The 16,168-nt window shown below is 33.6% G+C and overlaps 3 long non-coding RNA genes across 3 annotated transcripts; 1 reads left to right on the top strand and 2 right to left on the bottom strand.

Moving 5' to 3' along the window:
• Positions 1-1,955: 1,955 nt before the first annotated feature.
• LOC134258179 (uncharacterized) lies at positions 1,956-6,731 on the bottom strand. The gene is made up of 5 exons (XR_009990107.1): positions 6,622-6,731; positions 5,181-5,252; positions 4,608-4,693; positions 2,622-2,726; positions 1,956-2,146 (listed from the first exon to the last, which is right to left on the bottom strand). It is a non-coding gene; the product is annotated as an uncharacterized LOC134258179 (long non-coding RNA).
• Positions 6,732-6,848: 117 nt separating this feature from the next.
• On the top strand, positions 6,849-14,531 carry LOC134258180 (uncharacterized). Its single transcript, XR_009990108.1, has 3 exons — positions 6,849-6,978; positions 9,405-9,498; positions 14,099-14,531. It is a non-coding gene; the product is annotated as an uncharacterized LOC134258180 (long non-coding RNA).
• On the bottom strand, positions 11,953-12,879 carry LOC134258178 (uncharacterized). The gene is made up of 3 exons (XR_009990106.1): positions 12,786-12,879; positions 12,442-12,493; positions 11,953-12,006 (listed from the first exon to the last, which is right to left on the bottom strand). It is a non-coding gene; the product is annotated as an uncharacterized LOC134258178 (long non-coding RNA).
• Positions 14,532-16,168: the final 1,637 nt, after the last annotated feature.

Raw genomic sequence — 16,168 nt, 5'->3', positions numbered from 1 at the left:
TATGTACGAATGGAAACGTCCTGAATAGATTTTTTACGGGCTTATAGATGATCCTTATTGTTAATAATTTAATGAAAAATAATTATTGTTTATTGTAAACATTATACGTGAGTCATATCACTTAAATGTCTTACTGATTTTACGTCTTTTAGAGGACACATAGAAACTATGTACAGTATTAACGCTGAAGTCTTTTAGTAGTCTTAGAAAATCTACCGTGTAGTCAGGAAGAGGGAATTGGGCACTGATCAAACAATCATTGGTTGTAAAAGACTGCAACAATTAAAAAAATCAATAATAGTCTTTGAAGACAGAACATGATTTAAAATAAGGCATAAAAAATATTTTACTTTTAAAAAACACTTCATTCAGGAAAAATGTTAAGAACCTGAAGACAGACTGCATAATAATATGTTCCTCTATCCTTCTCGTATGAAAGGCGGCACCTGTATTCATCACCTGAAAACTGTATCTGTGTTTAGATTTGCGTATTCAGATAATTACTAAAGCGACTGAAAAAATTAGTTGATGATAAAAACACTAAAACGGTATCGTTTGAAGTCGATTTTTGGAAATTCTTTAATCGAAACAACAGCTTTTGGGCAAGAAAAATTACTGAAGAAATCAAATATTCACAAATATTTTTTCAGACATGTATTTATCCTTAATTTTCATTCTGAATAAGTACTAATTTTTCTTTCCACTGATTTTGAGCTTGATTACTATTTCGTGTAGGGAATATCAACAGAATAAGCAATGTCACCTTAATATTAAATGGGCAAACTTTTAATAGGATCTTGGGCATTTTCGCTAGCCAATGGTTTCTGATATCCGCTTCTAGCTCTCCTAGAGTTTCAGAAGCCTTTAGCTAGCAAAGTTGGATCTTGAGTTATATTTGATGGTATATGCATTTATATCAGGCATACTATTTAAAAAAAATCATAAAGGCCTTTTGCTTTATGTAAAAGCAGTTACAATTGATCAAAGTGAAGGAAAAAGCAATTTCAGTGTGGGAGGGTGGGGGGCACAACCCTACATAATTCCCTGAACAAGGTATAAATAAAGGTCACAGCCGTCTTTATTGAGGGAACACTACTGTAAATAGTTTATTTTGGAAATGTAGTGGGTACGCCTACTACCACCACCATACCAACCTTTTTACAGGTCTATTTATGCACAATATATGAATGTATGAAGCAAAACCCTCATGATATATGATATATAATTCAAAACCCTCCATCCATCCCTTCTCGCCGAATTAATTTGTCACGTTTAGGAAAGTGGTTTACATTTTTGTTTTGTTTGTTTTTATCTTGTCAAGAAATTTCTGGGTTGGATGTTTTTTTAACTGGGGTGGACCTCTCCTGGAAAAAAAATGGCTGGATCTGCACCTTGTGTTTTGACAATTCACATAAATATCAATATGAATATGAAAGTTTCTTCAAATATGCGTTGCAGTTGGCAGTAAACAGCTGACAGTTGCACAGGCAAAAGTGGCTCGCATGAACTTCATATGAAATTTGCACGAATATCGTGCGAATTCTTCGCATGAAAAGGAGACGAAAAGGACCACGCATGATATTCGCATGAAAATATCATGCGATTTTGACATGAAATTCGCACGAATATGATGCGAATAAAAATAACCGCACGAAATTCATATGAATATTTTTGCTACTTTCTTTACAGATCTTCATATGAATTTCGTGCGAATTTCATGTGATATTCATATCAAATCCATGTGATGTACACAGTATATACTTTTCCTAGTATATTGGACTTTCAATTCTTTTAATCCATTTGATGAAAAGTATAAGGAAATTCTAATACTTAGATCTGTATATGAATTAGTACAACTAATCATCAAAGTTTCACTGTTACTGATATTAAAAAAAATGCAATAAGTACAATCTCAAAATCTGGATCCAGCAAATGAATGAATGACCTTTATCTATATCTTAATTTGAAACTGCTTTATTTGAACACATGCAGATTTTGAGGAAGCACCACTATGATTATCCAAGTTATTCTTTTGATGAACAAACAACTGGACACATTCTGTTTCTTAATCTTCTTTATTGAATGCTTCAATTTTTGACAATTCTCTGTTCAAGGGCCACCCATATGTCTGGAGATAATAATTCATCTGCAAGAGAAAATAATTGTAATGACTGCTCGGTACCGGTAAATGAAATACAGTCATGAATTTTACAACTGCATTTTCAAAGTCAATATTTCCATAGCATATTCAAAATATGAACAAATGTATACATGTATATAGCAAACTCATACCATCCCTATGTTCAATTTAGTATTTATAGGTTGAACATATATTGCCTACACTGTAAATGATCTTAAAAAAATTCAGAATCAAACATCATAAATTATAATGAATTCAAAATCATACATCATAAATTATAATTAAAAGTATATAATGTTTCTTAAGTATAAAATTATTGACAAAAAATGAAAACAATTTTCATGCAAATGACTTTAAACAAAATAATCTTGTGTCAGGTTTCAAACAAACCTTGAGAAATATTGTCTCTGTTTCATTGACCCAGATCTGATGATGCAATTTGTATCTGTTGCAAGGGAATTTAAAAGCAAAATTTACCTACCATTGCATCTATGTTCCTTCTGAAGGCACGCCAGAAATCTATGGCTGTGATTAGTGTGGTAACTGGATTTTTTCTGAACAATTTGTGTCCATCAGCTACAGCTCTCTGTAAAGCAAAGAACAAAAATAAATCTAAAAATATTATTAAGACTGGCCATGAATTTAATTTATATCTCATTTATTTTTCTTATTATGAAATTAAAAAACAAGATCAACTTTTTAAAGCAATATTAATAAGTTTGAATCTTTGTAATTATTTAAACGGTCATGAAAAAATAACTATGCACTAATTTTGCCTCCGTTATCAAAGATTCTTGGGTTTATATTGTTTTTGCACTGTATGTCCATCTTTTTGTCTTCCGGTATTCGTCTGCTAAAACTTTAACCTAACTCATTACTTATGAGTGGGTGGAACTATATATATGGCTTCATATTCCACAGGTGTATTTCTTGTGACAAGAACTCTTTTTGGGGGTACTATAAAATTTGACCTCTTGACCTTGATATTAAGGTTTGAGCCACTTTTAAAAAAAATCCCTAAACTTTAACCTAGCTAGGCTATAATTTTGAACATCTAGTGCTATCAATGTGATACTTCACATTATTTTGTAATCATTGTGACAAGACCCTTCAATGAGTTTTTTTTACCATTTGGTCTTGACCTAAAAGTTTGACCCACTTTTAAAATCTATAATCTAAGCCATAACTTTTTAACAGTTAATACTAAATGTCTCACATTTCACAGGTTTATTCCATATGACTAAACCTTCCTTCAAATGCTAACAATTTTGACCTTTTGACATTGACCTTTGAATTTGCCTTGCATTTCAGAAACTTCAGTCCTTGCTTTAAGCTGGCATATAGGCATATATTAAAGCATAAACAACTAAACATAGGATAAAACAAGAGGCCCAGGGGCCACAGCGCTCACTTGAGAACATCGGCTAGGAAAAAGCACATATCAGATCAGAACTGAAAGTTTATGAGGTGGGGGTAGGGCTTGAATGTTACCCCCACCCCAGCCAGGGGTTCATGTTTGAACAAACTAGAATCTACACTACCTGAGGATGATTCCATATAAATATCACTAATCATGGCTCTGAGGTACTTGAAAGGAAGATTTTAAAAGGTATCCCTATATATCCCAATTAATGTAAAACTTGGGTTGGCCATTTTGGCCCCACCCTAGTCCCAGGGGTCATGATTTGAACAAACTTGAATCTATACAACCTGAGGATGATTCCACATGAGTTTCATCTTTCCTGGCCCAGTGGTTCTTGAGAAGATTTTTTTAAAATGCCATGAATTTTTCACTAATTCATAATTATCTCCCCTTGCCAAAGGGTGTGGCCCTTCATTTTAACAAACTTGAATCCCCTTTACCCAAGGATACACAAGGAAAATGGTCTAGTGATTCTTGAGAAGAAGATGAAAATGTGAAAATTTTACGACACGCCTATGAAAACTATACACCAACAGAAACTTCTGATCAGAGAAGCTAGCTTACTTGAGCCTTTGGCTCAGGTGAGCTAAAAAAGTGTCCCAACAAGATGTGTTTGTGAAACACTATGCGCCCGGCGGCAACAAAGTTCTAAAAAGCAATTTTTAGCAAAGGAATCTCGGTCAAATTCACACAATCATTGTCCTTATTGTTAGTTGAAAGTGCTTAATTAGTGGAGTATGCGAAGTCTCCATCTCTCGCGGTTCAAAAGTTAGGGCGAAAATTCGAAAAAAGCTATTTTTAGCATATAGTCATAGTCAAGGTCACAAGGTCATTGACCTTGGTGTCAGTTGAAAGTGCTTAATTAGTGAAGTATGCATACCAAATATGAAATCTCTATCTCTAGCTCACGGTTCAAAAGTTATGGCGAAGGTTAAAGTTGACAACAAACAGACAGACAAACAGATAGACAAACAGACAGACAGGACAAAAACAATATGCGTCCCGAATAAATTCAGGCGCATAAAAAAATGATAAAATACTTACATGTACTTTTGACAAATCGGGATGATTTAGGAGTTAGACTACTCTGGTACTTGAATTCTGATCCTTGTGATGACAAGTAACTGTGCCTACAGAGAAACTCAAAAATGTCAGATAATGTAGGATCAATAACAATGAGTTCATTATCCCTTTGTCACTTTATTTAAAACATGTATTCTATAAATTAACGAAGATTATATTTACATTAAAGAAATGCAAGATAAGCAAAAATAAGCTGAATGGTTAAGGTTTTGCTACATGTATACATGTAATAACAATATCTTTTTTATAAAACAATGAATACTGTAAACCAACTATTATTCGCGTGCGAGAAAATTTTGCAAACTTCGCGAGAGCCTTATCATCGCGAATATTTCTCCCCACGAACCGGTCCTAAAAGTATATTTGTCTATGAAAAACAGATGCATAAAGGCTTTAATTATCGCGACAATTAGAGGTCGCGAAATAGTTTATCCCTGGTAAATCGTGAAATAAAGTTGCTGTGAATAAAAGATGGTTTACAGCACCTCAGGCCCTGCAACAAATATTAAATTTCTCTCTTAGATTTTTTTTTACCTGTTTACATGTATCATATCTATAATCTTGGAGAAGCCATCAGTGTGGTATAATGGAGTGCCATGCAAATACCTGCAAGTATAGAATACAACATTTAATAAATATTTTTGAAACTAATATATATTTTTTAAATATGTACAGTACAACTCATTTTTGGGAATTTCAGTCTTGCATTCTGGATGTAATTAAATAAGCCCCTTTATATCTGCATATATTTTAGAATTCACACAGGTTCTTGTGGACAGGATAGTGGGGTATTTTTTATTTGTTGAAGGGTTGAAAGAATTTTCCAAGGGGGGGGGGGTGTTTAGGTTCCATGTTCTTTCGCCCTAAAAATTGTTCGCCCGATTTCCTGTTCGCCCGATTTCTCATTCGCCCAGAGTCTGCTTGCCCTAAAATTTGTTCGCACAGGGTCTGTTCGCCGTAATTGAATGTAGATATTGGGCTAAAAATATTTCGGGTGAACGAACTCTGTGCGAACGGACTCCTGGGAACACGTAGATCAAGCGAACAAACCCATTACCGCGGGGTTTGAAGAAGAAAAAAAATTATTTTACATGTACATGTAGTTAAATAACTCAATAGGATACCGGGTGGAGCATGGTTTTTAAAGTAGGGGGTTTATAAACCTGGGAAAAAGTATTTGTATGGATAATTTACCAGAAAAGTTTTTGAAAAAGGAAAGGAAAATATATCTCAGAACTGAGAATCCTATTTTGTTAAAGGGGGGGGGGGATTTTGTATTAAGAACCACATTTCTTTATACATTACAACTTTAGCTTTTCACTCAACATTTTCTATGGTACCCTAAAAACACAAACAAAAATTTTGAACTTTCTACTTTACTTATTCCTTTTTTTGCAAAGCCAAAGGGAGGGTTGCAACCCCCTTAGAATAATCTAACTGTGTCTTAAGTTTGGGACAAGCCCTCAGTGACCGGTTCCGTTGGACATTTATCAATATAACGATAGAACATTCTATCAATATCTACAACCCTGCTACCCCCTCCCCCCCCCCCCTTAGATTCGCCACTATGTGTGTTATTTGCTTGCTGCAGTTTATATATTAGATTTAGGTGCAACAGGATCTAAAAACAAACCAAAACATTAGGCCTACCCTAGTTCACTCGGCCTTTGGCTTTTCTATAATATTGTGCGAAAAGGCTTTTAAGCAGAGAACCTGTACCACAGGGGCTTGTGTAGAAAAAATAAATCAGTTAAAAAAATTAGTACCTAGGAGAAAAAAAACACGTTTTTTCTCCTAGATACTAATTTTTTAAACTGATTTATTTTCTCTACACAAGCCCCTGTGCCTGTACCAGGCCCATCTTTCAGTTTCAACACATACCTCAGATATAATGTTAGATTTACTTGAATCTGTTATTATTAAGCTGTCAACATATATCTGGTATAAAAAGAAGTTGAAAATCTTAAAAACTTACAGAAAACATCCTGCTCTTTCTAGTCTGTTTCTAATCCGCATGATGACGTAATTTGTGACGTATGGCCTTCCATAAAAAACTAGCTTTGGTTAAATAAAGTAAATTTATATATATCACTTAGTCATCAGCGTTCGTCTTTGAAGCGGAGATGCATTTTCAAGACAAAGATTTGAACGACGAAAATTATAAAAATTAAGGTGTATTTCCCGATTCATTGATGAATACGAAACTGAATAGCCAGGTTCCATTTGCACTTCCTGTTACAGAAAAAAAAAACCGAGTCAGCAAGAGCTCCTTTCTATCGTTTGTTCCAGACTTTCCCCTTGGCTGATTGTGATCTAATTCCTTAAAACAATGGTAAATACCCGTACGAAATTTAAGTCACGTATTTTTAAAAAAATCCAGGCGTATTTTAATCTGAAAATCCTTGTCGAAATCTCTATTGAAATGAATATATAAAACCAGGCGTATAATGTAAAATACAGGCGTACACGAGGCGTAATCCTCCCGTATTTTTGGCTGAAATATGCAAATGAGTACGCCTGGAAATTCAAATTAGTTTGGAAATTTTAAAAATAGAATTACGCCTAGATTTCAAGCATACCCTTAAAAATACGCCTTCAAAATAAATACGCCCGTATAAAAGAATACGCCCGTACAAAAAAATACGCCTGTACAAAAAATATGCCTGCTTTAAATAGATTTGAATTAAATATTAATTATATAACAGCAATGGGAGCTACAACTATAGCATAAATATAGATATACAATCAACTTTAGTACAAAGAGTTTTGACTACATATACTAAAAAAGATTAGACAAATTAAGCTTAGCATACATCACTTTTATTTTCTTAATATTTTTCAGTGTGATAAAATGTGAATGAGATTCATTAGTAAAGGATTGTCATTAAAATTTAAAAAATCATAACCTTACATTTACTTTTTCAAAGCACAGTTACATGTTAGAATATATTAACCGTTTCACAGCATTTTAACATCCAAGGCTGAGTTTTATAGTAAACAGTTGAAACATTCCAATAATCACAGTGAATCACAGTTTTGAGAATCATGCCGAGTACTCCTGCCATTCTTTTTACTCCTAAATTGGCACAAAAGATGCAAATCACGAGCAATTCTGTCATTCACGTTTCACATCACATTTCCCAATCACATTTTCATAGATTTAAATATTCACAAAAGAAGTTTGTAGGCTTTATAACTGGCATTGCAAACGGTCATCTTCTTCCTGATGCAATCTTCCAATGGCTACAGTTCACTGGCATTATTGCATTTATGGAAAGCTATGCTGCTGGTCAACTCTTAATATTGCAAGATCTTTTCTCCTTCTCTTATGTCCATTTCATCATTCAATCAATTTTCCAACTGTGATAAGGATTTAGATGTAAATCATTTTCTGGAAAAAAGAATAATTTATGCAATTCAAAATACTACTGACCCAATTTTCAATCATTAACATCTGGCTCTGCAAATCAAAAGCAAATGCAGCTGTCTTTTATTTTCATGGTTAAAAAGTTTCAATGTTAAGCTATGTTTTCAAAATATTTACCTCTTCTACACCATCTGTGCTTTGTTGTGGCTTTCTCTAATCTCATTGTTCTTGGCATGACCTGCCTGGTGGTTTAAAATTGGCGCAAATACTTGGATGCAGATGCTGTTATTTACAACCCCCTAGTAAGCTAAACTCTTTTATGATTTCTGGAAGTTCTACTCAGTACAATTTGTAATTTTGAAGAAAAATGCTGTTTTGTTTACAGCTAGAACATAAAAATAAAATTCCATCAATGTATAAACAAGATGTATTCATTATATGAATTAAAAAGATACTAGGGTGGGAAATAGAACTGCTGTACACAAGCCGGATATAAATTGATAAGCCGTTCTTAGGTTTACAACATCACAGATAAGTCGTTCCTAAACATGCTCCACACATCTGTAAGTAATTAGCACAATCCCAGCAGGTTAGGCTAGGGAAGTGAAAGTTGATGGTAATGTAATAGAGTATCTAAATTGCCAAATATAAATCATTTTATATTTAAGAAAAACATTTAATTGTAATAACGTGTATGTTTATAGCCTGACTAAACAATTAATCATGAAGTTCAAAGAATATACTATCTACTTTACAGTTATAGAAATCATTTGTGTTAAGAAAAATAATATTATTTTTTTTTAAATGGGATAATGTTCTTAAAAAAAGTTCTTAAACAAAAAATCAGTTTAATTTATGAAAAACAATTGCTTTGTTATTTAATACAACAAACTAAATGCAATATTGTAATGTATACAATCATGCAATACTTTGTTTTTCTTGTTTAATTAAGTTATCATAAAAATGTTTCTTATGCAACTCAATACTTTAAAAAAAGAGAATGAGCTGACTAAGTTTTTTTGCCTAAGTTGAAAAATCCACCCGAATTTTCAAAAATACGCCTTTTGAAATTTTCTAAGTTTTAATTTCCTTGTGCCAAAGAGACTAAATAGAAAATACGCCCGGATTTAGAATTTACGCCTGGAAAAAAGGAGACGTATTTCTGGCAAAAATACGTGTACGCCTGAAAATGAAGCGTATTTTTAAGAATACGTCTCTTGTACGCCAGGATTTGCAAAAAATCCAGGCGTAATACGTCTCTGAATTTCGTACGGGTATGTATGCTTTGTTAATTGTTTATCATATTTTGTGTTTATAATGCACATTTTTATTGAAAATTCAACTTGCAACGAAATCTTTCAGAGTAAATTCGGATTTTGTTCTCATTTCAGGTTCTGCGTAACGCAGCCAGGTGAATCGAATGGTCTTTTTATGCTTAGTGACATTTATTTGAAGGTTTACTAAATTTTGGGTAAGTAATTAAAAGTTATTTTTATTTTAACTAACTGTCATTACAAGTCTCTACACATGTGTCACAACAAAATACACAGACTGTGTGTTTTGTTCTGACACATATTTAGAGACGTAACCATAGATAGAACGTTCTATCGTTAAAATGATATTGTCCTACGGACCCGGTTTAACGATAGAATTCGTTCCATGTATTCGTAATGTAGCAAAAGAAACACGGGCAATAACTCGCATAGTGCATTTACTAGGAACAACCATTAGAGTTCCGAATGTAAACATGGCAGGTAATTTGAATCTAGAGAAAAACGTTGAGAAAATTAATTGGATTTTCGTATTTATATGGATTATTTTCTGGGATAAAAGGCATAAGCAATCTCAAAAAGGTTTGTTTTGATTAATTTATAAGTTATTTTCAGTGCAAATCCGTTTGTATCCTTCAAAATCGTTTCGGTGCGATTCTGCAATTTTTTGCTACATTGCGAGTATATGGGTGGTATTCTAACTGTGGTGAGGGCTTGTACCGAGACACAGTTAGATTATTCTAACTATTGTAACCACAGCTTCAATAGACCTAGTGTATCCTACAAAATAATTTAGACATAGGATGATAGGTCCAACAAAAGGTTCCATCTTCTAGGGGATTAATTTGAGGTCCATGCAAAAAAATGTAACTATTGTATTTGATTTATTCACAATTGAGGTACTATTCTAACTATTCTATCCAGATTAAAAAATCAATCTTTTCAGTATAATTGCACTGTTGTAAGTAATTTATTAAAAATTCATCAATGACATGTTTATTGTTAACAAATAAGAATATCACAATTAAAATGAAACATTTTATCTCATTTGGTTCAATAGCAGCCTGCTATCAGGATATATAGAGTAGGTCAATAAGACACTGTATGTGTTGAATATAAAATACATGGTTACTGTCTTGAAATATAAGCGATATTTGGGCGAGGGTAAGGAAACGTGATAGAGGGCGAGGCTTACGTTTTCGACCCGAGCCCAAATATCGCTTATATTTCAAGACAGTTATCATGTATTTTGTTTATCCTGCAACAAAATTCTGCATTTGAACGTTCAAAACAAGCCATTTTCGACAGATTTAGGTACATCTCTGCAGTGGAAACTATGACGCCATGGCGTAAATATTGTAGTATACATGACCTCACAATGCTTTTAGAACGTCAGAATACATACACGAGGCTTTATTAGGGCAGTGAGCGGATAAAGCTTTAGTTTATTAGGTTACCTTTATTAGGTCAATGCAAGGAGTAGTTGCAGGATAAAGTCTATTATGCAGTTATGAATGTGCTTAACACAGGGTCTTTTGTTTCGCTCTAAACATATAGTACCATTAAGCATACTCAGTAATACAAGTTGCCAAAACATGTACTTTTCAAGTGATATAATAGAATTTATTGTATTTAATGTCATCCTAATTTAGGAATTGGTTCCTTTGACCTAAACAATCGGAATATTAGTATGGGTAATAGCATTTTATGATAATCAAAATTTCTTTGTAGGACCCAGATAGCAAGCTTACTTTGGCCCAATGTTGGGCCAACGTTGTAAGTTACGTTGATCCAATGTCGGAAAATGATGTTGGGCCAATGTAATTTTGCTCATCGGCGCAACGTTGCGCCGACATGTTGGCGCAACGTTGGCCCAATGTCATAGAACGATAATTCTGACGTTGGTCCAACGTTGGGCCATTGTTGTCAGTTATGTTGGCCCAACGTCGGAATATGTATATTGGGCCAATGTAATTTTGCTCATCGGCGCAACGTTGCACCGACATGTTGGCGCTACGCTGGCCCAATGTCATACAATGATAATTCTGATGTTGGCCCAATGTAGGCCCAACGTATTTGTGCTTCTACATGTAGGCGCTACGTTGGCCCAATGTCAAACAATGATAATTCTTATGCTGGCCCAATGTTGGCCCAACATATCTGTGAACAAGGATATTTGGAAATCTATGGAATTCCATGGAAATCTAAGAAATTCCAGGAAGATACAATGAAAACTGAAATAATGATAACATCACAATTTATCAAATCTATATTTTCAAAATTAAAAAAAATCGTTTCTTTCACAGTGTGTTTTGAAACAAATATTACATATACACTTATAGATGTACAATGTAAGCACATTTTTTCTAAGTATTCTCACTGAACAACATTTCTTTGTAATAAAACAATACAATGAACTTCCAGTTGCCCATGTACATTTGCCGTACAAAGTTAATGACTAGACTAGAGTGACAAACACATGTATTAAGTACAAAATATCCACTACACAACTATATTAATAAAAAGATCCCATAAAATCAACACAGTCAAGCTATTTTCCCCGAATATACCAAAGATCCTAATTTATAAGTTAGATTCGAAATTTCTCAAGTGTCTGCTTGAATCACTTCCTCACTGATATCCCATGAAATTCACGAACGGATTCACTAAAGTTCGATGTTGATCATTATCATAGACACTTCAAACTTTTCTGGCACAATTTCTGAAAGAAAAGATGACCATTAGGATGTATTATCATCGATATCTAGCCTATCACATATATAAACATATAAATATATGACAAATAATAAAGTAAGGCTCTACAAGACTGTTAAGACAATTGGTTATTTCAACCTGACAGTTCGTATAGTGTAGAATAGAAATTCACTATGTTGCAGTGTTTTTTTTTTTCAAATTAGGATTAATTCCGATAAATGTAAAAATTTGAGAAGTTTACAGATGACAATCGAATACCAGACACTGATAAGAAAACTCGCTTTGGCCTTAAAATGGCTCTAGTGAGCTAAAGGAAAAGGTTAGAGCTAGAGCTAAAACTCTATGCCTGACTTACACTGAATATAAAGATATAAGATACATGTAATTTCAATTCATGTGATTTTATAGCTCTAATCAGAAAATTTAAGAAATCTTAGAATACCTTTTTGTTAATTTTCATACTGCTTTTGTCCTTCTTGTGAGCATTCAGATTCCTGTAAATGATGCATGTATAATTGTGCATCATAGAATATGATAGCTATTTCTAATAATTTATGCTTAAGTATTTAATGTAAAGTAATTAATATGCAAGGATGTGTAATTTATAGCATGTTTAGATTACCTGTCAGAATCCATTGTTTAGGATAAGGAAATTAAGAATATAAACCTCTTGTTTACTTTCATATAGTAGATGCAGTATTTTTATAGTTTTATGCTAAAAGATACAATTTAATAAAAACAATATTAGGTTATTTGTGTTAAATGAAAATTTGAGCTGGTTCTCACCATTTATACAAGCTGATTATTCGCCGGCGCAGTGGGAATCGTCTCGGGCACAGTCCACTGCATGCAACTATTAAATAATCAAAATAAGTGCTGAAAATGATCTTGAACATGCATTTTAAAATACATGTAAATATATTTTATTACATTGTACATCATAATCTGTAAATGCTGAAGAGAGGATCACTAAAATTCCTGAATCGATCCCAAACGAGGAAATACGGGTTGAAATCCATCTTTATGGGATGTTTAGAAGTGTTAAATTATTAAAACAAAATTGAAATAACGCTTGCTCAAACGATTTCACTGCCAGGCATTTTATGTGTAGTGTCTTGACTAAGGAACAGTAGCAGAAGCAATTATTCATTCAAGGATACGTTAAAATATTCTGTACATTGTACCTACCGCAATACCGGTCGTAAAATGTCTTCATCTTCTGTGAAAACAGAAATTCCACCCAAAACTAGTCATGATTCTCCTATTCGCGACACTCTCTTCCGAACTTTCCTTCTGTAACATCAACATGGCTGCGTGGAACACCCAAAAATTTAAATTTCGGCGCGGTGTGTTGTTTAAATTAATTGCTTATCGAGCCCGACTTCGATCCCGATGTAATCGTAATACTAATCGACAATTTTAGTCAAGAGAAAAATCTAAAGTTATATTCCATAGTTTTGAAAATCTACGTAAGGGTTAAATAATTAAAAATGAATATATAAACAAATAAATAAAAAATAAAATAAATAGATATTTTTTTTAAACGTTTCAACATCAGTTTTCATAGCAACATTAGTTCAACAATGTCGGGCCAACATTACAAAGATGTCCATACTTCAACATTAAAATTAACAATGTTTAGGCACGTAGCAACAAGGGGGGGGGGGGGGGCAGGGGGGGGCTGACCATAGAAAGGATGTCCCCCTCCCACTTTTTACCACAGTATAGTGATATCAAGGAAAATTTAGCTTGTCAACTTTTTCAGGTAAGTAAACAAAATTTCTGTGGTTGCCCCCCCCCCCCCTTCCAAAAACGATGCTACGTGCCTGATGTTGGCCCAACGTTGGAACAATGTCAGTGCACCAACTGTTGTAATGACAATGTCGGACCGATGTTGATACAATGTCAATGCACCAACTGTTGTAATTACAATGTCGGACCGATGTTGGAACAATGTCAATACACCGACTGTTGTAATGACAATGTCGGACCGATGTTGGCCCAATATCGTTCTGCCAACCACGATATGTAGCCGATCTACCAACCATATGCCAACATCGGCCCAACGTAAGCTTGCTATCTGGGGAAACGCTTCTCAGGACACAAGACTGAAAAACTGCCTGTAAACACAGCTATCATTAAAGTCAATGGATTACCTAAGAACATCCAAGCAGTATGATATCAGAGACTAGCAATTTTTATCACTCAATGTGGCAGAAAAACCTAAATAAATATTGAAATGTTCAATTTCTTTGTTCATTGCTTTTTTTCTCTTGTATATGAATATTGCATGATATTTATGCGAATTTCGCATGATTTTTACATGAAAAACTGATAATTTGGAATTCGCATGAATATCATGCGAAATTTCACTCACATGAAAATCGCATGAATTTCGCATAAATATTGTATGAGGACATTCGCATGAAATTCGCATGTGGAACTTTTCGCATGGTTTTTATATGATTTTCGTACGAAATTCATGCGAAAAGGCATTCGCATGAAAATCATGCGAGCCACTTTTCCCTGTGTAACTGTACAAATTCCAAAAGGATGGTCCGGACCACCCTCCCCTTTACTCGTAGATCTGTTCATGTAAAACATAACTTATAATTATGTTTAAACAAAGAGATATAAAATCTATTATTTAAATAATTTTTTCACTTTAGAAATGAACGGAAAATGGAAATTTATTTTGAAAACATCTTCCCCTGGGAAACAACTAGAAATCTTTTTTTCCGGTTTTATTCTTTCTAAATGTTTTGTTGTCTTATCGGGTGCGGGTGTTCTCACAATAATAACAAAATTTGAGGATTTCTGGAATTTTAAACTGTTAAATGCCAGAAAGGAGTAAATCGGAAGAAGAATTTTTCTTCTTAAAAACAAAACATTTATTTCATGAATTCTGTTGTCGGAATATAATTTGGTTGCTTTTCTGGACGCGGGAGAAAAAAGGGGAAGGCTAGGGGGATCACATGCTACAAAAGAATAAACTTTAGAATAGTCTTAAGTAACATTTGTTGGTATGTGTATCTATTTAATGCTAGAAATATTACTGAAAGTTATAATTACATATAACTTTTGTCTAGTGTGGAAATACGAGGGCTGTTCAATAAATAATGTCCTGAACTGTATGACATACAATACAGATATCATATGACATTAAAATTGGCTTTCTCTCATAACTGAATCTTTAATGAATTTATAACAGTTCATTTGACAACTTTTCATCACATAGTTTCATTGTGAGAAGCTGGGAAACAAGGGCTTTTCGAGACACTGCATTAAAAATGAATGGTAAAGATCGGTAAACTAGAGTGAAAATAAAAGCTTAAACAAAGCTGCTGTAAAACCTGTTAAAAATCCCAAAGAAATATTAACTGAAATATGTGACATTTACAGCAACCAATACCCTTTTTATAGACAAATGAGCAGGTGGATTTCAATGATAAAAAATATATAATGGGCATCAAAAACGGGTACCGTCCTTACAAACAATAAAATTTTAACACTTATGTACTGTTTGCCTAATTTCAAAAAAAAAAATACTTGATGATGTAGGATAGACATTAAGACAAATATCAAATTTGATAGACATCATATCGGGATTAATTTACACTGTTTTTAAGAAACGTTTGACGGTAAAAAAGCTTGGTACTCAAAGGTCACCCTGTATTTTGAAAAATGAGTGAAAACGACATCGTGTATGAATGGCTTAACAATTATATTAAAATATCAGTAATTGGAGTTATCCACGATTTTTGGATATTCAAACAGATAATGGAACTTGAATCTATTGCTTAAAATCCTCAAAACAAAATTTTCTATAAGATGTACATGACAAAAACAGGGAAGGTCTGGCGAGAGCTAAGAATTGCAAGAGCACAAAGACAGATTTCTTTACAATGTTCTTAAATATAAGCGGTATTGTTGTTCAAATTCGTATTCGGAGAGACAGTTTAATTTCTGGATGAGGCTAGGAAACAATTTTTTTGCAAAAAAATCGAAAGGTTTACATGTATTAGAGGAAGGACCCAGAATCAGGAATCCACTACATTAAATTTCTTCATGACAGCGTCCAAACCCGCACGCCCCGAAGAGTAAAGGATATTTTTCGGGACACACAGATAGTTAATATTTTTTCACATTAACAATATTCGCCAGATCTT

Source organism: Saccostrea cucullata, unplaced genomic scaffold, assembly GCF_032062105.1.
Source record: "Saccostrea cucullata isolate Sc308-1 unplaced genomic scaffold, CSIRO_AGI_Scuc_v1 ctg961, whole genome shotgun sequence".
In the NCBI taxonomy this organism is placed as follows: domain Eukaryota; kingdom Metazoa; phylum Mollusca; class Bivalvia; order Ostreida; family Ostreidae; genus Saccostrea; species Saccostrea cuccullata.
The sequence above is the reverse complement of the archived record's forward strand: the minus strand, read 5'-3'. Positions and strand labels throughout refer to the sequence as shown.